This window comes from Rutidosis leptorrhynchoides, unplaced genomic scaffold (assembly GCF_046630445.1).
Source record: "Rutidosis leptorrhynchoides isolate AG116_Rl617_1_P2 unplaced genomic scaffold, CSIRO_AGI_Rlap_v1 contig300, whole genome shotgun sequence".
Classification (NCBI taxonomy): domain Eukaryota; kingdom Viridiplantae; phylum Streptophyta; class Magnoliopsida; order Asterales; family Asteraceae; genus Rutidosis; species Rutidosis leptorrhynchoides.
This window is the reverse complement of record NW_027266544.1, coordinates 1-24,591: the sequence shown is the minus strand read 5'-3', so window position 1 is coordinate 24,591 and position 24,591 is coordinate 1. Positions and strand designations below refer to the sequence as shown.

General features: G+C 32.2%; 1 pseudogene; it reads right to left on the bottom strand.

Moving 5' to 3' along the window:
* Positions 1-959: 959 nt before the first annotated feature.
* Positions 960-4,238, bottom strand: LOC139882729 (protein kinase G11A-like; annotated as a pseudogene).
* Between the last annotated feature and the right edge of the window lie 20,353 nt (positions 4,239-24,591).

Sequence of the window (24,591 nt, the reverse complement as noted above, 5' to 3'; positions counted from 1 at the left end):
ATCGGCTTAAATAAATCATTCATTTCAATGATTAAAAGTTTACCTACCAATTTATCCGAAGCATGCTAAGCTTTACTTGTAACTAGACCTGTTCATGGGCCGGTTCTAACCCTGTTAATTTGAGCATTAGATCGACAATTCTTGAATAAGCATATGTATGTAGACTAAAATAAATGGTTGTAGTGTGCTAGATATGGTGGATATTAAAAAAAAGCAAGCAAGCAACATGTGATGAGGAGAAAAATCAAGAAGAACCTCACATTAATTAGAGCAAATGGGTAGACCCCCACATACATACATAGATATATTTTTTCCATATAATTACAATATTAACTTACTACATTAAACTAATCCACATGTGGGTGGGACATATTTTTATTCGCAAGCAAACACACTATTCCGCCCGCATTTCCTCCATCAACATCTAAGATGTCTAGATCCCCATTGATCTACACATCGACATATACATAGTTTTATATACCGTAATTCCTAAAGCTAGAGGTCTAACATTATATATATATATAGATGAAAATATGAATCTTGCTGTCTAAAACTTATAGAGAGAAGAAAAAAGGAAAGTTAAAAAAACATGGCGAGACATGATGAGCACAGTATTTGTTCAGTATATAATTTTATTTATTTATTCTAGAAATTAGATTCGTGTTGTAGTATAACGATTTTAAAATTAAATAAATAATACCATATCGTTAAATTGTATTCAATCATACCAAGTATCAATATATGACTGATTTGTATATATCTGTTTGAGAAAATGTTTTGGACATTTTTTCCTGGTCGAGTACGTGAGTTTGATCCTTGGGAGGGGACATTGGGATATATGAAAAGAAAAATCGGGACATCGATCTAGTATTATCGTGTATGATCGATCGGAATTTATAACTTACATATTGATAGCAGAACAAGTATGAAATATGTCGTGCTTATTATTATTACTTTAGCTAATAGTACTCCATAGGAGCCTCAGGACAGCTTTCATCGGATACAACCTCTCTACTAAAAGGAGGAGGAACAAACGGAGGAGGTGTACACCTTAACAATGCCCAATTCACTCCTTGGAAAAAAGGATGATGCTTGATCGCCGACGCGCCCATCGTCGAACCCATCCGTCTCACCGGATCCTTTATGAGTAATTGCGAGATCAAATCCTTAGCTGTTGCCGACATGACCGGTTCCTTAGGAAACTCGAGTGCTCGAGCCACAATGTTGGCTAAGGTTAGCTCATTGTCAATCCCTCTAAAAGGCGTGAACCCATAAAACATCTCAAACATAAATACTCCAAGTGTCCACCAATCTACCGGACTTCCATGTCCCTCACCGGACACGATCTCCGGGGCCAAGTACTCATGGGTCCCGACGAACGACATGGACCGGACATCGATGGGCTCGGACACGAATTCTGGGCCTGCCCGTGGGCCCGTCTTCTTTTTTCGCTTGCGCTTTGGGTGGAAGCATGATACTGCTGGGACTATACAATTTGGTAGGATACATGAAGATGATGTAAAATTAGTAGGTGGTGGAGGATCGAACGAGTATTCCCCTTTTTTGACGGCGACTGCTGCGGAAGTGGGTTCTGATCAGAGACGATCTGAGCCGTTGGTTGATTTGAATCGTCGCATTTTAAGGAGAGGTCGAAATCTGTTAGCATAATGTGGCCGTCTGACCGGACAAGTACGTTTTCTGGCTTGAGGTCACGATATACAATCCCCATCATGTGAAGGTATTCTAGAGCTACAATTACCTCTGATGCATAGAACCTATACAGAAACCATAAATAAATATATTAATAATTACGATAATTAATTAATTAGTTAATCAACCCAAAAAAAATAAACATACAAGGACAGAATTTCCACATTATAATCAATTGTTATTTGAAACATGATTTACAAGGCAAAACCAAAGATTTAAATGGGATTAAAACAAAACTAAATAAATATAAGAGAAAGCTCCAGAAAGAGGGTGTGGGACTCAAATTGACATAATTACTCTCATAATTCAGCTCATAATCAAAAGGTGTTGTCGTGATTTGCCTGTCCTTAGTCTAATAATACTACTAAACAGATTGACATCATCAACAGCAAACATGGCATGTGTTGTGTCCAAGTGAAACAAACACAAAGAAACTTTCAAAAAAGAGGGAATCGCTAAATTTCCTTAGCTAAACTGTCTCTCAAATCAAGATAATACTAAAAAATGATTAATAGTATATATACCACCACGGTTAGAGAAAACATAATTAAAGTGGTCAGAAAATGAGGGTTTATCTCGAAAGAACAACTTTTATGGGGACTAAAGTGTACAGGAGAGAACAGAAAAGGGACCACGACACAGAGGACTTCTGCAATATTATAGCGACTAAACCATAAAATGCAGAATCACAAAATTTGAAATTTAAAATATACTAGAATATATTCAGATTTTTTTGAATTCGGATTTCTGGGATCTTTGGTCCATATTAAAGTGTCATGTGTTAGATTGCTGGCCTCTCTGTCTCCAAAAGAGAAAGTAGAAATTCCAATCACACCATTTATGAACAATATCTAAAATATTAATGCATGATATGGACCCTTTTCCATTCATAAATAAATATACTTTAAAACCTGCAACTGCTTTCATAATTTCTAAATCATTGATCTCCCCTACCTAGATGCATACTCTTTTTCTATATGGACAAAAATCAACTATAACCCACAATATATAACAATGGTTGTTGTTACTATAAAATACTAGTATACCATACTACTATAGTCTATAAGATAAGATAATAACATTTAACAGCTTCTATATATTATCATTGTCGACCCAAGATAAAGAAGAAAATTTGATTTAATCTGGTGAAACTATAGTGGTATATATACAATGATTAGCATTGAAAAATATTTTTTTATTAAATTAACTAATTGATTTTTTTTTATGGTAAAATTATCTAATTGAATAAGTAATCTGATGGGCCACAAAATTTGATCGATTCAAACAACTCTTTCATTAGAATTCATTTAATTTCGGAATAGTGTTACTTAAGGCGTACTCAACTGCATTATACTATAGTAATTTAAAAGCATTTATTTTCATCTCTAATACTAGTAAGTAATAATTAAATAATACTAGTAGAAGTCAAAGGTAAAAACCAACTTTAGTCAATCAAATCAAAATGATTTTTTATCCAAAAAAAAAAATAAAAAATCAAAAGGAATTTACTATTCAATTTATGTCCACCTCCTATCCTAACTATGCTAACAACCAAAATTAAAAGTAAGTTAATTTCTTGAGACCACTGTGAGATGGAGTATAACTTAATTTTTGCCCTAAATTAGTGAAGACACATTGATATCACTCACGTACTTAGCCAAAAAAAGTCAAACTGATCCACCGTGAAGTTAACCGCAGCGGATTACTATAACCACAACTCAACTCAACTCAAAACTACGCCTGGTCGACAAAGACCCGAATTTACCGTAACGAAAACAACACCAAATAATTGAGAAATCTGGTTTGAGACTAGTGGGCCCCACTCACGGCAAACACCTGACAATTAGCCAGCCAATGAAGCCTTGGTGGTCCCCATTCTCCTTATTCAGTTAGTAGCATTTTAATTTTGTTTTTTTCCGAAATTTCATAACTTACCATATGTGTTAATTGAATTTGATTAAGCGTTAATTAATTTACCTGACGGCAGTTTCGTCGAAGCGTTTATTAGGCTGACGTTGACGGAGCACGTGGAGATCACCGCCGGGACAGAACTCCGTTAACAAACAGAGCCATTTAGGAGAGTCAATGCTAGCGTAGAGTGAAGGCAAGAAAGGATGATCCAATAATTCCAATATTTCCTTTTCAGTCCTCGCCCTCCCTTCTTTGCTCCTACTGATTAATTCCTTCTTATCCATAACTTTCACGGCTAACAGCTGATGACTACTACTGTTGTTTTTGTTTTTCCCTTCATTAATGCAGCAGGCGGCGCCGTTCTTCAGCTCGGCTAAGTAGACGGAGCCGATGTCGCCTGAGCCGAGCCGGAGAGAGAATCTGAGGTCAGCGAGGGAGAGCTTGGTGTTGGATCGGGAGGAAGAGAAGGAGCCGTGAGCCGACGGAGCCGGCGTGAGAGTGGCGGCATCGGAGGAAGAGCCGAAGCTCGTACCACGATTAAGAGATGTGGTTGTGGTGGAAGTGAAGCTTATGCTTTGGAGATCGTCGGCTAAGTCGTCGACGACCCATGGCTCCATTTGTAGTCAGTAGTGAGAGAAGGAAGATGAATGAAGTGAGATTTTATTTTTATTTTTATTTTTAATGTAAGAGAAGAAGACGAAGAAGAAGAAGAGAGACAGACAGACAGACAGACAGCGTGCGTTAATTAAAAAGGGGGAGAAGTTTTTTTTAATTTGTAAAAGGGATGTGATGGGCCGGGTTTTGGGTATTTATTATGGCCAAATGTTGTTGGGCTGTTTTATTTATTTATTTCTCTTAAACAGAGTAAAAAAAATTTATGAGCTTTTATGTACACACGGTTTTGCTTCGTCTATAGAATTTGCAAGTTTCTTTTTTAAAGAAAAAAATAAATAAATTAACATACTTTGGGCTTCTTCTTTATTTTTGGTCTTGGTGGTTAGGGAGCTTATTAGCTTAATCAATGGTTGCTAATTCGATTCATATTCATGTACATTAGTTTACATCGAAAAACATCTATTAGAAAAATCGCTTATACCAAGAATGAAGCTAGGATTACGTATGAGATAGTGCCGAGAAAAATGATTATCTATTACGTAGTATATAAATGTTTGTTAGCAAATCCAAAAGGAATTTAAATTATATTGACTAAAATAAATTGAGTCATATCAATTTAAACATCTGTTAACAAGATGTGGAATAAAATTAAAAATTAATATCACTTTACTTGGATCGATTAAATAGCGTCCGAATGGGGATTAAAGTTTAAATCGATCATTAAAGTGTCGAAGTTGGAGTTAATTACAAAAATCCGGAGATGGCAAATCCGTTGAAGTTGGGGTTCTTCGGATCTGTTGCAGATTTCTTATGGGCTAATGTTGAAGTGCATACAAGCTAGACAACTTCCTCTTTTCTGGCTAAAACCTTGATTTTTATTTTTACTTCTGAGATGAATTGGCTAGTAATTGTCAACATATTAACCGAAATGAGAATCCAGATGAATTGATGATTATTCAATCAGACAAATTAAGATGTTACATGTCCACCGTGTAAAACTCCGGGGCTTTGATTTGTGTTGGTCGAGCGTCAAATGGAAAGGGATATTTTGAAGTGATACAATTAAATACTCTAATATACTTTTGGAAGTAGATTTTGGATATAATTTATCGTAAAAAAAAAGACTTTGGATAACAGACTGCTAAAAAAGAAAAAGAAAAAAATGGATAACTTGTTTACACGAAGTACAGAATGTGTACTAACTGAGTAATCCTAAACATGAAAAAAAGAAATGCATCCTGCTACAGTTCTTTCCTTTAGAACCCTACCAACTCATATACATATTGGAGCTGTCCTGCGAATCAAAATATACACCGACAGTGAAATCCTTAACTAACATGCTAACCTGTTTTGTTTCCGATCGAATGAGGTCCCTTGCTTCTGACGCATTCCAAAAGCACAACAAAAACAATTCAAGTAACGACACAATTGGCTCATGTCATACAAAGCGGAACTCGAATCGAAGAAGTGCCATAAACTCAATAGAAACTCACGATCAGAGGTGCAAGCATGAGCGATTTCGTGTCACATTGTAGAAGGATTTCATGGACTGGTCAAATATTATTTTAACAGTGCCAACACATTGGCCTGAACGTTGATGCCCGACAATCCATCCTTCAAATAGTAAATAATAAAATCAATAAAAAAGAGTGATATCTTTAAGCAAGCTTATATGGGACACTAAAGAGCAATTTTATCCATAGATTATGGAGATTGTATTGCACATATAAATGACTAATAAAAATTACCTAGATGAATGAATCCTATTGGACAAAAGCAACAGACAACGTGAAATATCAGATTCACGCATTTCGAGTCGGTAACAAAATCAGCCAATGCAATCATTCTACGGTATAATCTTGTTGCTGAGATAAAAACAAAATGAATATTCGAAATACTACGGACTTCAAAAAATTATACCATCTTATCTAGAAATGAGAACACAAATAATATCTGCTGCATATTTATCTAAGAGTTGCATAATCAAGTATGCAATGCCCCACGACCTGCAAATTGAAATAACCCATTAATTATGATTAGTCCAAACAAACACTAATGAGAAATGAAATGAATATGCATAACAATTACATATCATAATTATGATCAACTACAGATTACCAAAGAATAAAAAATTAAAAAAATGGTACATATAAATTATCATCCCGTAAGCAGAAACATTATTTTCCACATTTTATTTTACCTACTCTTTCTTGTCCAAGCCTCATGTCATGGTAAAGGATTGATGTAACGACTCGTTAATTCGAGCTTTGATAGACGTGTAAATTTTGTCGACGTGTCGATGATTTATAATAAAATAATCATTTTGACGCGCGTGATTTTTATTTTCGACGTTAGATGAACGATTGGATTCGATTCAGACGAACGATAATTATTAAACGATTCTAATGAAAACTTGTCGCTAAAGAAAGTATTTGATATATATAATTTTTCTTTAAGTACATTAAGCTAAATGTCTTATAAGGAATTTATTTAACAATTTCAAATAGAATTTATATACATCTTCTAATGTAGTATAACCAAATAAATATTTCATAAATTAGCCAAATAGTAATGTCTTGAATACAACTAAATATATAAAAGCAAGCCTACACTAACACCTACACTATTACATCAGCCAGCCCATAAACAAGGTTCAGGTTCAGGCAGCCCTTTAATTGCCCATTTTCCAGCCAACAAATCAGTATATGCAGCCCAAAATGTCCACTCAAAACTGTCAAATACATAAATGGAAGTGCAGCCTTGACTTTCTCTACACAAAACACTAAAATTAGACAGCTAGCACTACCAATACACCTGTTAAACAATCAATACAGCAGATAGTGATTCATTGCAAGGAAGGCTGCATGCCAGCCACATTTTAGTGAGCTGGCAGGCCCTAAAACTCAGCAAAACTCATGCAAATCACCATGTACTGTTCAGAAATTAGTAGCAGATAATCCACACTCTCTAAACTGATTTCCTACCCTCTCAATCACTCAGCAAATAGCATTCAGTCAACAGAAGCATACAATCAGGCAGTCAACCAACACTTAAACTCAAAACAGTTTAACAACTTCTAGCCGGCAGCCAAGCAAGAGACATTGCAGTCCATTTCATCTATACTAAACAGGTAATACATACAATCAATCTCAGCCAATTCAACATGCAAGGAATTTTTCTAACACAATATAATCAACTGTCTAACTCAGAATTCAACAAACACAGAGAACTGGGCATTTGGCCATCAACACAGAACAAGGAGGAGCAAGCAAGGAATTTGTGCTGGTGAACCTACAGCCATGACAAAACCAATCTAAGCCAATTTTAATCAGGTAATAACAAATCCAACTGATATGTGAATTCCAGAAATAGGCAAATTCAACAATGCAGTTTTCCTAACATTAACTACAACCAATCTCCGCAGGAAACAACTACTGACACTCAAGCACCCACACCCAACAACCAGTAACAGTCCGGAAACAAAAGATCAACCAGATAAACAAAGAAATTAAACTATCACTGAGAATTAACACGCAACAACTTTTCTAAAACCGTAAAACGGAAATTCTAACATGCGATCAACCTATATAACAGAATCGAAATAGGGAGGAGTACTTAGCTGAAGTTGACCAAAGTCAACGCCGTCTCTGGTCGGTCAACACAGGCCAAATCCGGCCGATATCCAACTCGTCCCAGTAAAGAAAAAGTGACCTAACGCCGTAACCCTTCCCCAGCCGGAATCCAGCCTCGCAAGAAAAACAGAAAATTTATGGTAAAAATCGGAACTCAATTTTTTGTTAAATTAAAGTAAAACATATATTAAAATACTTATAATCTAACGTAGAACAACATATATGAACATTAACCGAAACCCCCAAATTTTGTCATTAGAACCCTAATTAGTAAAAAGCTTACCCGGTTGTAATCTGTTGAAATTGACGATGGATATGGGTTCTTCGTGTTGAGAGGAACGTTTTGATATATGGGAGGTGAGCGGATGTCGCCGGAAACGGCGAAACCGCCGAGAGAGACGACGGAGCGCGAGAGTCGCGTCGTCTGAGGAAGAGAGGAAGAAGAGAGGAAAAGGACTGGACCTATTTATAACAAATCAAACTGAATCGATTTTGCTGGTAAAAGACTAAAATAGCCTTTAGATTTTAACGGAATTACAAAAATACTAACGTGAGTCTGACGGTCAGTATGAAAGTCAATGGTTTTATGGTCATTTCACAGTAAACAGAATCGGTTTTTCCAGTTGGTTCGGTTCAAATCGTTCTGATTTAATCCAACCGAAACGAATTGATTTTGAGTCACCCGAGCCTACGTTTAAAGTCGATTTTAACCCTCTGTTTTTAAGGTAATTACAAAAATATCAATGCGTGGATTTTTAAGCGGGATTTACTTGGTAATTTTACTAAAACCGAACCTGTTTTATTTTCCGAAGCAAATTAAATAATTTCTACTTGGCCAAAAATTATGAAATTTTCACAGTAAGCTAAAAATATTATTTTCTACAAAATATCAAAGATTTAGGAATTTTCGACGACAGAACAAATTTATATTAATTCTGAGTTAATTTAGTTGTTAAAAATGATTTCTAAATAATTAAGTGTCTCTAAAATTCTTTTGGGTCATATTTTAAACTTAGGAAATTATTCAATACTAGAATATCATTGTCAAGCAGTAGGAGTGTTTTATATTTGTAGGGATATGTATTCCATTACATGTAACATAAAATAAACAATCAATTTAAATAAATAATCTCAAACCCACTAATTAAATAAGATAAGAACGAATATGACGAAACGACGAATAAGATTACTTTAAGTAAATCTCTTTAAACGTTCGTATTTACGAGGCTAATTATAATATTTCGATAGGTGCGTAGATAGCGACATCGCAGCGTAGCATAAAGGCGCGACTTGAGGAACAGTTCACGGTGAGTGTACTTTCTTTTAATTAAGTAAAGTATATTCATGTTTTACGAGATATATATATTACTATGCCGTAAGTTGTTATCGAATCGACGTTTATGATTTAATCAAAGAATACGGCATAGTTAGATGATATATATTTTTTTTTAAAAACTGAAGAGAATTATTTTTAAAGACCCCCAATAATGTTTAGACATTTTTACAACGACGAGATTCAAAGCAAAGGATGCTTTATGTATAGATATATATACGAACCCAAAACTTTTATTTCGAGGTGGAGGGGGATTTGGTCGACTTTGTGGCGACCAATCCAAATTAGTACTTGATCCTTAAGCGACCCCATGTTTACGGTCTGATCAGAGGGTACGGTTTCATTAGTTTATCTAATGGAATTTAATTATTACTTCCATGGTTACGGAAGTCGAGGTTATTGGGAGATTACAACAGGTCGCCCCTGTTGTGATTCCTAATGTTTTCACTGAAAGGGTTCGATAAAGGTTTTCGAGGAAAATGAAAGTATACAGATGTTTTCGACAATGAATATTTTTATGAATGTATTGGTTTTCATAAGGATATTTTTAAAAGTATTTTGATAAAACCTCACTAAGCATAAGCTTAAAGCTTACGTTTTCGAAAAATTTATTTTCTCTTCAGGTTGATCGGTAGCGGCAACGGTATCTAGGGCGGGCTCTTCGACAATAGGATTCTCTTCTGCCAGTTTTTCCAAGTATGAAGAAATGTCTTAATATTTCCTTAGTGTATTTTATATTATAAGACTATTTGAAATATTTAAAGTCATGTGTAATAATATTATGTTTTACTAAATACTAGTTATGTTTTAATTAAATGAATAATCTCAAAAGTCAAAAGTCAAGTCAAAGTAAGAAAAGTCGGCACCGCTTCGCTCGAATCGAGGCGAGCGAGGTGGGGCCCACGATTGAATTCCAAAATCTTTATCTCCATCCATATGAGGAATTTCCTGTTTAAATAAAAACATGCATATTTCTTTAAAATATTTTAATTAGATTGAATAATGAGCACTTAAGTCTAGATGAAAGTAATTAAACTACCTTGAACAGCACGATAACAGGTGAGGAAAAGAACATGAAGGCAACTGCAAATATTAGTGGCTTTGTGATTGTTAGGCTCTTGCCAAGTAATCTCTGCATGTTCATATTTTAAGTAATAACAACAATTATTAGAGAAAAAAAAAACATATCTTACTGAATTTCTAATTAGGTATAGATTAATATAAGATTATAATTATACCTGGATGTGCTCATAATAAGAAAGTTGAATGACAAAAGGGCCTCACTATAAGAATGCAAGTTGCTGCTAGAAAAGGGGTATGTCTTTCATCCAAGCAACAGATACTGCAAAAGTAAATTAAGGAAACTTAAATAGAGACGAATCTTTCAAGCTGCTAAGTATCTTACTTAGTCGACCTTTTGAATCTTGTTAGCATGATTAAACATATGGACAGAACCTGTACAGATAACTTGCTTCAACTGAATATGAACTTCTAGGCAAACAACCTACATAAAGGGCAATGAGAAGAGGAGGAGACTAAAGACGAAACATGGACATGCAACAAAACATAGCCAGAGAAGGAACATACGAATTCGACAAAAGAGAATGATAAAAAGACTTTAGTATTAAGGGTGCAAACTAAATTAGAAATGAAAGAACACTGATTTTGAAAATACAAATCAAAACAACACCAAGCAAAAACCAAACATCAGATCGACCAAAAGAAGAGATAGGCTCAATCCTTAAAAAAAAACTATGTATTCAAACCAATGCCAGAAATCTGAATGGAAAAAATAGCAGAAAAAACAACACATGAAATTAAAAGAACAGGAATTGAATTGAATACACCTATGAACAATAGCAGCCAGAAAAAACAACACAAAATATATACGTTTGATAAATTACTTGTAGATAGCTTCATGTCAGGGGAGAGGGATGATTTACCAAAAAAAAGGGTTGCCTGTAGATAGTTTCATGGGACGCCGGCCACCTACAGACAAAAAAAAGGGTCGAATCAATTGATAAGGAACAAAAGGGATAGAGGAGGGAGCCAGAGGAAAGAACAAACAAAAAGTTAGTCAAAACAAACGACAGAGAACCCCAAATCCATAGAGAAAATAGAGTTGGGTGTCATCAAACTTACTCCGCTAGTACTTCCTCCGTCGCCACCGCTGACTCCGCCGACTCAACCACCACTCTAGCCACATGTAGAGTTTTTTCCTCTCTTTTGGGCTCCTCCTCTGATTTTGAGGGCTCTCCTCCGGTTTTTACTTCTTCCATCTTGGTTTCTCGTTCTTCCTTCCCTCTCCTCCTCTGCAACTTTTTTCAACACCAGAAAACACCTGAAAGTAGAGGTCTGTCTGAATTCCAATCGGCATCGATATGGGGTTTGTTTGGGATTAGAAAAAATAGAATTATTTATTGAAATAAGAACCGAACATCGAACATAAAACGTAAATAGAATATACGATGTTTGTTAGAAGGTAAAAAAAATAGAAAGATCGAATTCTAAAAATTCGAAGAACGGGAAAGAAAGAAAGAGAATCGAGTTCTTCAAACTCGAACATGCATGCAAAAGAAATTTTCTAATTAAACTCATTAATTAATTATTTCATCTATTAACAAATATACTTTAAAATTTTAATAAAAAAATAAAATAATTCTTCTAATATGAATTCTGTTTTACGTGACCAATTAAACGATTTAAGACAAAAAATATTAATATCTAAAGATATGATAGAAGTTTATGAAGATAATATACATGTGGGCCCCGCTCCCGACCGCCTCGATCCGATCAAAAGCGGCGCCGACTTGTCGTTACTTTAACTTTAACTTAACTCTAAATTATCCTTTAATTAAAACATAACGTCTTACTTATTTAAACATTAAGTCGAGTCAATAACAAACATAGTTATACCGATAAAGTTTCGCGGAAATACCAATACATAATTATTCAAATAACATCATACTTAGGAAAATTGGCGGAAGGAATCCTATTGCCGCAGAGCCCGCCTAGTATGCTATTGCCGCAACCGATCAACCTGAAGAGAAAGAAATAATTTTTGAAAACATAAGCTATAATACTTAGTGAAGTTTTTATTGAAAAACATTTCTTTAAAACATCTTTTAGAAAACTTGAATTCATAAACTTTACCAAACTTATAATTCATCGATAACATTATATAACTTACAATCCCTCGAAAACAATATAAACTTATCGAACCTCTTTCAGTGAAAAACATTAGGAACTACAACAGAAGCGACCTACTATAGTATCCTAATAACCTCGAAACTCGACATCCGTCACCAAGGATATAAATAATCAAAACTCCACTAGATGAACTAATGGAGGTCGTACCCTCAGACCGTCACCATGGGGTCACAAGGACTAAGTACTATTGGATTGGTCGCCACGAAGTCGACCGAATCCCCCTCGAAGGAAACATTTGTATTGGGTTCGCGTATATATATATATAATTAAGCAATATTTGTTTTAAACCTCATCGTTAAGAATAATTGGAAACCTCGCTTTTACGTAGTTGAAAGTTCTCTTCAGTTTTCTAAAATATAATAAGTAATTATGCCGTATACTTAAAATAACCTTAAACGTCGATAATGATAATCATAATCACGGCATAGTAATATATATATATACATATATTTCATAAAACCTAAATATACTTTCATAATTAAAAAGAAAGTAAACTCACAATAATCTGCTCCTTGCGTCGTTCCTTTCGATTACTTGACGTCACGATTTATTGACCTATTGAAATAGCGATTATTAGTTTAATTCTAACACTTAATGGGGAATTATTTGGACTTAATCCTACTCGTCACGTTCGTCGTAATTATTATTTTAATTGAAAACCATCGACACGTCGACATTGATTACACGCTTATCTAAGTACGAATTATCAAGTCGTTACAATACAATATTTACAAGAATAAATAAGAGCATACCATAGAATAAAAATAATACATTATGCCAATTATCTTATAAATCAATATGAACATAATAGACAAATATTAAAAAATGAGAAAAAATATTTGAAAACTTTAGAAACTTTAAAAGTACAATTAAAAACTACATAATGGTCATAACATCCGATATATTAAAGATAAAAGAAGACTTAAAATAATTAAATGAAAAACTAAATAACCTCGAAAATATGATTATTGAAAATAAAAAACTATTGGAGGATCATAATCTATAATAAATGAATATATAAATCAACATAAATCAAAAGACATACATCAAGAAATAAATGATTCAAAAAATTGTCTTAAAAATCTTCAAGATCTATTAGAAAACCAAAATGGAAAAATTTCTCAGGAAGAGGAGATATTATAGAAAAATTAAATTAAGAATTATATAAATTTGAAAAATTAAATTCTGAAAAAGGAAAATCTATAATTCAATATCCAAATATCCAACAAGAAATTATTATTACAAAACCCAAAAGAATAGTCATTCTAGAATTATCTCGCAAAATTGTATAATGGAATCAAAAAATATATCTGACCAAATATCAGAAGTTAGGCAACTTTTATCTCAATTAAAAATTATTGAAGAAGAAAAAAAAATTTATGAACATAAAAATTATAACATAGATGATGATAAAGAAGAAGTAGTATATGGGTATGAATCACAAGATGATTTACCATTTAAAATAAAATTAGAAAAAATTCCAGTATCGACTTCAGGACATAAAAGGAGAAGAGAATTTTACCATAATGATTATATGAATGAAAAAGATTATACTAGACAAAATGATAAATGAAAAAAATTTCCAGAGGAATATACACCATCGATAAAAACTAATATAGATATTCTAAATCTAAACTGTGTTCAGAATAAAGAAGATGTTTTAACTCTTTGGATGAATAATACAAAATTATTAATTCAATTAGAAAAAATATTTCAAGATTTTAATCCTAATCTAGTTTGGACTTTTGTTACCTACAAAGTAACAGGATCCGTAAAAAACTATTTACAAACTTTACCACAAGCACAAATAGAAATTCTACTAAAAAATAAAATAACGAACTCAGAAGTTTTCTTCACATTAGTAGATATCATAAACAGAGAATTTCTAGGAAAAGATGACGTAGATAAGAAAAAAGCAGCTGAAGCAGAAAAAGGTTTATGGCATCTTAATAATATACAAATTTGTAATATGTGTGATATAGAATCCTATACTTGTGAATTTCAAAAATACTATTATAAATTACCTGTAGAATCTAGAGAAGCACATAAAGAAACATATTTAAATAAATTACCATGACCACTGAATAAAACTATAAAAGATATATATATGGCAGAAATAGCAAATAATAGAATAGCTTATACATTAGGAGGAGCCATAGAAATAACTCAAAATTATATAGCCGAACAATGTTTGCAACGATCTATAAAAAACCAACTTAAACATCCTACTGGACAACTATGTTGTAAAAATAATCATAGAATACCCGGTAATTGTGGATGTAACAAAGATAAAAGAAAATTCATAAAGAAATATAGATGGAAGAAATTTCTGAAAAATAATTATAGAAAATATAACTATAGAAAAAATAACTTTAGGAAACGAAAGTTTTTTAAAAGAAAATTACCCTATAAAAAAAGAAAAGTATTGTCCTGAGAATAAAACGATATGTAGATGTTGGTTATGTTACGAAGAAGGACCTAACAAAAAAAACTGAAAATAAAAAAAATTAAAAATATTAAATATAGAAATAGAAAAGAATCTAGAACCAATAGAAGATTCGAATTCTGAAATAGAAGAAATATATTAATTGATATCTAATAGTAGTCAATCTTATGATTCAGACGGAAATTATTCATCTTCAAATGAATAAACCTAATCAAAATTGTACGTTTATAGAAATAAAATACAAATAAAACTCTTATGATGTATATATAGATACATGAACAACTCTGTGTTTTGCTTAAGCTAAAATTCCATTTCGATGGAATAAACTACAAAAACCACTAGTAATATCAATTGCAGAGGGAAGCAAACATCTTATATGGAAAGCATAATTTTCTAATAAAATAAAAATAAAAAATTATATATTTATAGTACCATCAATATATCAACAAGAATCAGGATTATCTATAATAATAGAAAATAATTTTCTAAAATTATATCAACCATTTTGCCAGTACTTGCATCATATAGAACTAATTGCACCATCTTGTAAAAATCAGAAAAGTATTGTTATAAAAATACCAATGTTAATAAGATTAAATAAATTACAAATTACTCAAAAATTTGAAGTTATAAATGAGAGGTTAGGTATACCTATAGAATTACAAAAAAAAGTAGAAAATTTATTAGAAGATGTATGTAGTGATAATCCACTAGATCAAAATAAAAATAATAACCAAGAACTAATAGAAATAAAATTAAAAGATTCTAATCAAGAAGTAAATGTAGAAAATAAAATCCCATATTCAAAAATTGATGTAGAAGAATTTACGAAAGAATGTGCTGAACTTCTAGAAAGAGGAATATTAAAAGAATCTACGAGTAGGCATGCTGCACCTGTATTTTATGTAGAAAATCATAATGAAATAAAATGAGGAAAAAAGAAGAATGGTAATTAATTATACAAAAATGAATGAAGCAACAATAGGAGATGCTTATAAATTACCTAGAAAAGATTATATACTTCAAAAAATTAGAGGAAGTCATTGGTTTAGCACTTTAGACGCTAAATCAGGATTTTGGCAACTAAGATTACATGATAACACTAAACTTTTACACGTCCTCCCCATAAACACTATCAATGGACAATAATTACCATTTATATTAAAACAAGCACTAGGAATTTATCAAAGATTCATGGATAAAAACTTAAAAGGATTAGAAGAATTATGTCTAATATATATATATATATGATATATTGATCTATACAAATAATACATTAGAAGACCATTACCAAAAATTAAAAATAGTCTTAGAAAAAGTAAAAGAAAAATGACTAGTTTTAAGCAAAAAAAAAAGCAATAATTGCTAAAAACGAAATAGACTATCTAGGGTTAACCATATCAGGAAATGGAGATTTAAAATAACAAGATAATATAATAAAAAATTAAATAATTTCCCTTCAAAAATTGAAGATAGGAAACAATTACAAAGATTCTTAGGATCTTTAAACTACATTTCTGATCAAGACTTTTTTAAGTCCTTGGCAAAAGAACGAAGACAATTATAAAGAAATTAAGTACAAAAGTTCTATGGACTTGGAATATTCATGATACTAATATTATTAACAAGCTAAAAAATGCTTGCAAAGATCGTCCAAAACTATACAATCAGCAAAGTGATGATTATCTGATTGTGGAAACAGACGCCTCTCAAGAAACTTGGGCTGGCTGTATGAAAGCAAAAATTAATATACAGACTGAAAAGCCAGAAAATAAACAAGTTGAAAGACTATGCAAATATGTATCAGGAACTTTTTCAGAAACTGAGCAAAGATATCCTATTCATGAGAAAGAGACACTTGCTTGTCTTAAAACAATGAGAAAATGGAGGATTGAACTTATTCCTAAAGAGTTTGAACTCCGTATTGATAGTAAATATCTTCCAGGATTTATTCAATATAAAATCCGAAGCAACTTTAATCAAGGAAGATTGATCAGGTGACAACTAGAGCTACGAAAATTTTCAGCAATTATAAAATACATAAAATCAGAAAACAACGTTATCGCAGCACCCTGACAAGAGAATGGAAGAAATCATCAAAGGAATGATGGACCAGATAGCTATCAACATAAAAGAAATTGAACAAAAACAGAATGAAATAATAAAAAGACAAAAGAAAACAACCCAACTTGAAGCAGCCATAATTCAACTTGGAGGAAAAATCCAAACATCAGAGCCAAGCAGCAAAAATGTGGTGGATCCATTATCAGCAACAAAATCAACAACAACAACAATTGGATCTTCATCCAAGTCAGACTCGTCAGCTATTCCTCCAACATTACAATATGACACTACAAAATCATCGAAGACAAAATACTACGCAATATTCAATGGTCCTATGAAAGGAGTTTACGATCATTGGCACAAAGTTTCTGCCTTTGTCACTGGTCAATCTAATATCCAACATAAGTCATTTCCATCTAGAGAAAAGGCCCAAAACGCCTACAAAGAATATCAAGCCCAGGTAAAAATCCCCCATTATAAATCCAAATTTCTTTCCTCACCATCATCCTCAAACATCCCCCAAAGAGACTTACTACCATAAGAAAAATTCCATCATTAATCTCTAGCATCCCTACTAGAGAAGAAAAAACTAGAGCCAAACATCTATCACCATTAACATTTAATGAGTGTTATTCAATGCTCATCAACTACACAGAAAAAGACACGAGCAACCAATATTTCTACCCAGTAGCTAGGATAAACTCTAGCCCTAAAGCTATTTTTATCCCATGAGCCAATCTAATGACTGTATATAGATTCTTTGTCCATGGATTAATAGACACCCTCTATCTAGATAATACCACGGAACTTTCTGAATGCACTCCTAAATAAGTCCAAACCGTCAGAAATTACATAGATAACATGGCAAAAAATAGAAGGATATATGTAAAAATATATAGTTCATTCCCCGTATTCGACGAAGGAAAAGCTATTGTCCCAAGTTATGCAGCGATAGAATTAGGAATCTCTAATGGAAACTATCCTCCTAAAGAAGATAAATTCTGCCAAGAATTAACTAATGTCGAAGAATTAAATGGAAGATATCTAGTAGGAATGCTAAGAGAAACCTCAAGAATAGGCGGGAATAGCCATCGCTTCATCAAGTACAAATCAGAGAATATAATTGTCTACTCGAAATTCAGTAAAAAGATAATTGATGAAGGAATAATAGCCATACAAAATTTTGAAGAACCATCTAATAATTTCTCTGGTCCACTAGATAAATTGCCATAAAAAATAGGAGAAGTAAATATGCATGCTTTTTAAAAGCAATGAAGATAAAGATTCATCAAGAACTACAAGCACAATAATGGAAGAAGATGAAGATAAGAAATTTCCACCACTCAGCAAAAAAGAGAATCCAATGCCATCCACCAGTTAAGCAAGATGTAGATACCATTGTCTTCTTGCAATAAGTGAGTATATAACGTAAGTCCTGATGTAAATTTCTAAGGGCACCAATAATATAATAAATAATGTAATATCTAGAGGTATTTAGTGGAATATAGTCCACTTATTAAGTGTATAAATATGTACCCTCTGGTTCATTTAGGACTCGGAGTTTTTTCAGAGTGAAAATAAAATTCTCCTTTGTTGGATAACAAAGCAACATTTTGATTTCCCATTTGTAGGAATCATCTACAAAACATCCAAAAACCAGACATATTCAGGTATGGATTCGCCAACGAATACACTTGATTTATCTTTAATAGAAAATTCTAATACTACGGAATTGTTTGCTTTACTGAATGAAACTAATCAAAAAATAACTCAATTACAAGAAATAATTTCTGATTGCAAACAAAAAGTAGATATAAGAAGAGTAAACGAAATAAAAATATTATTCAGAAGGATATTACCTTCTGATCTAACAAAAGAAATAGCAACTAGATATGAAACATATCTATTTTCATTAATAATTAATTCATATAAGAAGATTAAAAAAAATAGGATACATTAACCCATATTGAAATACAATTAGAGTATCTATACGAAATTAATATATATTATAATTGAATAATATAATAATGTAGATTGATCAGACCAATTTATTTAGATTAAACATCTGTACTACTATATTGATATCAGAGCTAGCAAAGAAAAAAAAATATTATAAGGACTAAACTTCAAATTTATAAAATCTATAAGGATTAAGATATATTAATAAAAAAAGAAAAAGAAAAAAGACAGACGGGTCCCATTGTAAGAGAAGAAAGCAGAATCGAGTTTCTAAAACTCGATATCCCCATTTTTATGTCCACCTTTCATTTTCAAACTACCTGATTGTAGTTCACTCAAAAAAAATAGGCTTTCTTAATCTATTCTAGTGATTATTCATAAATTGAAGTTTTGGAGAATAAAACATAGATCTGAATCTTTATTTTTGGTAGACAGAAGAATGAAGAAGAAGAGTCTTGAAAATGAAAATAATACTCCGCAAATCTAAAAGAGGAGAGGAGAATCCTCTAAATAACCGTACATAATTAAAATATACACTCATATAATTTAATAGTCTAAATTGAACACAAAAACACAATGAATGAACTGAGTTAAATCACTATTCTTAAATTATTCATGGGCTAATGAATGGCTGAAATCAGCCGTTGGAGTAGCTCGGATGTATGAACTATTCATTCATTGTAGTTAAGCACATGGCAAATTAGATACTCTTGGAACTAATTTCTCGGCAGCCAATTTCCATTTTTCTTCTATCTTTTCCCCTCCGGCTGGCCTAGGTTATTTAGTGGTGGACAAACTCTGGTCATCAACAATTCAATCGCAAGACGACACCCATTGACTTGATTTCAGTGTCGTGGACAAAGATATATTGCAAAAAAAAAATTTAAATGATATTTTGGGATGTTCTTCTTTGTTACGTGATTTAGATTTCAAGTATTATACCATCACAGCCGACTATGACTATGGTGGTTGATGATGAGTTAGTCGGTAAACACATCGGTGGTGGTGGTTGATAAGTAGCTTCTAAACCTAAATAGGCAAAAATCCCCAAATTATTGTTTGATTGTGTTATTTGGATTCTATTGAGGTAGTGTAAATTCAGTTGCAGATTTTTAAAATCAAATCAAAGTTTTGTGCATGATTTTTGTGAGCATTTAAATTTTTTATTTTTTAAATTCAATTAACAGGATTTAATTGTCATATAAAATCTATAAAATCACACATGTCAAAATATGATTAGCATATGTAAATAGTGAGGTGGTATGTTAATTAATCATGTATCAATTCTATGAGTCTCAACATCAAAAAAAATTCTAGGAAAATTACAGAAAAAAGAAAAAGAAAAAAAGAGAGAGCATTTTATAGCTGCCTGCATTTATATTTTGGGTCAGCAATCAATTTATCAAAAGTTAGGGCGAAGCTAGCTATGATAAAAAAAATAGTTAGGGTGAAACTTATATCAATTAATCAATTTATCAATAAATGGATTTATCAATGTGTATGTTTGGCCTGTTGGACATTTTTAAAAAATGACATCTAGAATTTTAAATCACGCATCATTCACTTTAGCATTACAATTTATTTACAAGCTATTTAACATTGTGAAAGCTTGAATTAGTTTCAATTAATTAAATAGTACCGAAATTTTATTTATGAATAATTTGAGCTATCGTTTTTTTTTTCTTTTTGTTATAAAGGAGAGAACCATTTATTAAATTTATGGCCCAATAAAATCGTGTCAATTTATCGATAATTTCCGGATAAAATTCAACCAGCTTTCTAAATTAGGACAAAACCGTTGGTATTATCGATAAACATTCTTCACGATTCCACTATCGAAACGAATTACAACACAAATCATTTACATAAAACAACGGCTAAAAAACAAACCGTTGAGCTATCGGTTGCGATGAAGATAGTAGGGGCGGTTACGTGAGAGATCGATAGGATAGAGATAGGAATGGGAAGAATGGGATGTGAGACCGACCTTTTCTTATTTTACTAATTACGTTAACTTGACATGATAGGAGTATTAATGGAGCTAACGCTGTGTTTTAATGGTTAAAAATAGCTCAACACCTAAACCTATCCATTTAAGTTCTGCACCAAAAGTTACCAATTAGGTTGGTTGGTTGGCAAGGAATTTAAATTTTGGGTAATTTAATTGAATTTTAGGCTTTTTTTGAGATTTTTGTAACTCATATCATATGTCTTGTGTGAGAGAGGTTTTAATTACAATGACGAGTCCTACTATTGGAAAAGCGGGAGAATTGAGGGAGAAAGTTTAGAGAGAGAAAAATAAAAATTTTGAATCAGTCTCATTGTCATACTCGACGGTGAGGTGTTTGCTTTAATTTTTATATTTTTTTTTGTATTTTAGGTTTAATTTTTCTCGATCTATCATATTACGTGGTCGATTTTCAAATTTCTTCATATCAAAATTTTTCCATCTCTTCTCTTCATCGGTAGATCAGACCGGAGGGCGGCGATGAGGTGCTTGCTTTAATTCTTATGCTATCTCATGAAATATCCAGGTCCCCATAGGCTCCAGACGCATCAATTTCAAAGTAGAGTCAGATTTGGTATTTTGGGACGACTTTATCAAGATTGTTCTTATCGTAGATCGGATGGGGATGTTGGATCGACTAGAAAGAAGATTAGTAGTTGATAGATCTAGATCTAAAGGATGAATTTTATGTAATTTTAGTTTTAATTATGTTATCTGGTTTATTCGGCTTTATTCCCGATATATCCAGCTTTTTTTCCTTGCGAAAATTTAATTTTCGATCGAGATTTTTTGTATTTTAATCCAATATAACATATTGATTTGGATCCAAACTCTTATAATTATCGAAAAATTTACAATCTAATAATCCAAATCAATTTACTTTATCAATATAAATTACTGAAATCGAACGACTTTCCCCGAAAAAAACAATGACGAGTCCTTGTTTGTTCCATTGACGTACGGTGTTGACAAAATTTCAATGAATAGAAAATTAAGTTTGAATATTTAATCAAAACTGTTGTTATTATTGCATTAATAAAGCCAATACATAATGGCGCCTTTTTCTCAACAATATTCATAAAAATCTTGATATTATTATTTCTGCATATATATACATATATGGCGAAACTAAACTGTTGATCTCTCATTTTTGTTTTCTTTATATTGTGTTTGGTATTTTTTTAGGGTATTTAGTTCCTCGCGATTAATATTCGTAAAAAATTACATACGTGTCAAATATAACCAATAATATTACACCACGTGTCATTTACGTGGACCAACTAAAGTTATTACCCTCCCGCCACAAATCTACACTAGCATAAATGCACATTAGTCGAAACTTGTAATTGTCAGCAATCTGCCTACATTCGAGAATCACAAAATTTGCGCATAAATCATGACCCAACACTTCAATATAATATTGCTTCCAAAAGACCACTATGCGGCCTGATGCACCACAAGCACTTTTGTTTTAATATCTAATCAATTTTTTTTTAATAATAAAATTTGTTCCAAACTTTTATTAGACGAAACGATAATAAACTAATCATATTATTTTTTTCATTCGTTTTGTTGAGATTGGCATCGAACCCTTATTTCGTTACCGATCCTTAAAAAGTTTTAATAGAAGAGACAAAGTTAAATTTATTTTAATTTTCACCCAATTAGTAAAAGCAACATTCTCTCGGCCGGGTTAATGCTATTGATGACGATGATGATTAAGCTACAGCAATTAAAAATTCACTACTGTATATATATTGTAATAATGATAAAAACTTGAAAATCTAATTGGATCATCTTTAATTTAAAAGGAATCATGGTGTCTAAGTTGAAGGAAATTTGTCTTGCAATAAGTGGCATCATCAGTCCATCAATTATGCCATTTCTACTACTCACATTATATGTTTATGGCTGTAATGAAGAAAAGAAGGCAAAAGTAACTAATCATAACGTGATACAATAATTAATTAAGATATTTTTTTAATGTAAAGACGTAAGTTTGATTTTTTAAAAACATGATTTGAGATTTTGAGTAGATTGTATTAGACCTCCTGTCTATAGAATGAAAACAAGAGAGCTGATCTAAAGATTTAGAGCTGAGAACATGATATTTGTTTGGGGTGAACGTATGAGACCATGCATTACGACATTTGAAGTAATAATATTCTCTTAATTGTTAGTTTGAATGTTTGATATTACTTTTTTTTTTTGAAATATAGTTTGATATTACATTGGAATTTACACATTACAAAAAAAGTTATATAGGATGGTATTAATTTTTTTTTTTTATAAAAAAAGGATAGTATTATTATAGTTCTAATCACAAGGAGGAAAAATAAAGGCCTCAAGTGCCTGCATTTTATATAAAGAAACTCTACAATATCAATATATATTTTTTTCCCTTTTTCCATAGGCTAAAATTTAGTAAATGTCTACAAACAACTGTGAACAAGCACAGATAATTTGGAGAATGTGTGTTGGCAAGCCGACTTGAACTGAACCAGTGGCTCAATCCTTTTCGTCATATAAGAAAACTGAAAACCAAACGTGGTAATAGTCAAATTAAAACCAATACAATATGAAATCAACCAATTAATTTAAACCGAATTTTCAATCGGTTCAAAGCTCCAACCCAACATTGACGTGACCTTTTGAATATATCTGACCCAAGAATCCTGCATTTTTGTACCCCTCCTCATTGACTTTTTGGTTACAAAAACAAAATAAATACTAAAAAAAACCTGACTTTTTTAATTTCCTTTTGCGCCATTTTTATTTTTGGAGAAATAAACAGTGAGGAGGCGCGTACTGTGCAAAGAAACAAACCCGTGATTTTTGCATTTCAAAATTCTACTCTAATCGGACTTCTTCTTCTTCTTCTCTCTCATATTTCCCTCACTCACTCTTTCTCGTGCTCTTCTAACCCTAATTATCTTCTTCTTCTTCCTTGTTGGTTATGCCGATCTCTATTTATCCGTGACTGTGCGTCTTCATCAACGCTGCTTCATCTTTTTTTTTTTCCAGGTACAAACTTCCTCTCTCTTTCTTTGTAATATTTTATATTATTGCAACTCCTCTCTTGAACTTGTAGGTTTGGATAATTGCTTTTGAAAATTCCTGTTTTGCGGTTCATTTGCTTTTTATTTATTTATTTATTTGTACTTGTTAATTAGCTCAAGTTTAAATGATAACTTCTTTAATTTTCGCTTGTGTAATTAGTGGAGCACTCCATACAATTTGTATTTTTATTTTGTGTGGTTTGTACTCTCGTTTTCTTAAGTAAGGATTGACTCTGAATTTTGAACAGGGTTTGGACTATGGACAGTTAGCGTCCAAAGCACAAAAGAAGTTAGCATGATCGTGGAGAACATTGTGGGGTTTCAAAATCCATTTAAGGAAAGGGTTATTGTCAATTGGTGATTATGTTTATCAACTTTGTGTTTGGATAAATTTTCACAGAAGATGGAGGTACTACCCAGTACAAGTGAAATTGTTGAATTCAGTGAGGAATCAGATGTGGGATCCAAAAACAATCACAAAGCTGGAAAGGTTCATGCGCTCAAGTCAGGAAACAAATATTCTATTGAGGAAGATATCAATCGTCTTTTTGAGTCGATTGACTTCAGAATTTCAGCTAAGGGTTTGTGTCGGTCCGGCGAAGTTCGAAAGACTGGTATGAAAAGACCACTTAGAGTTGGTTTAT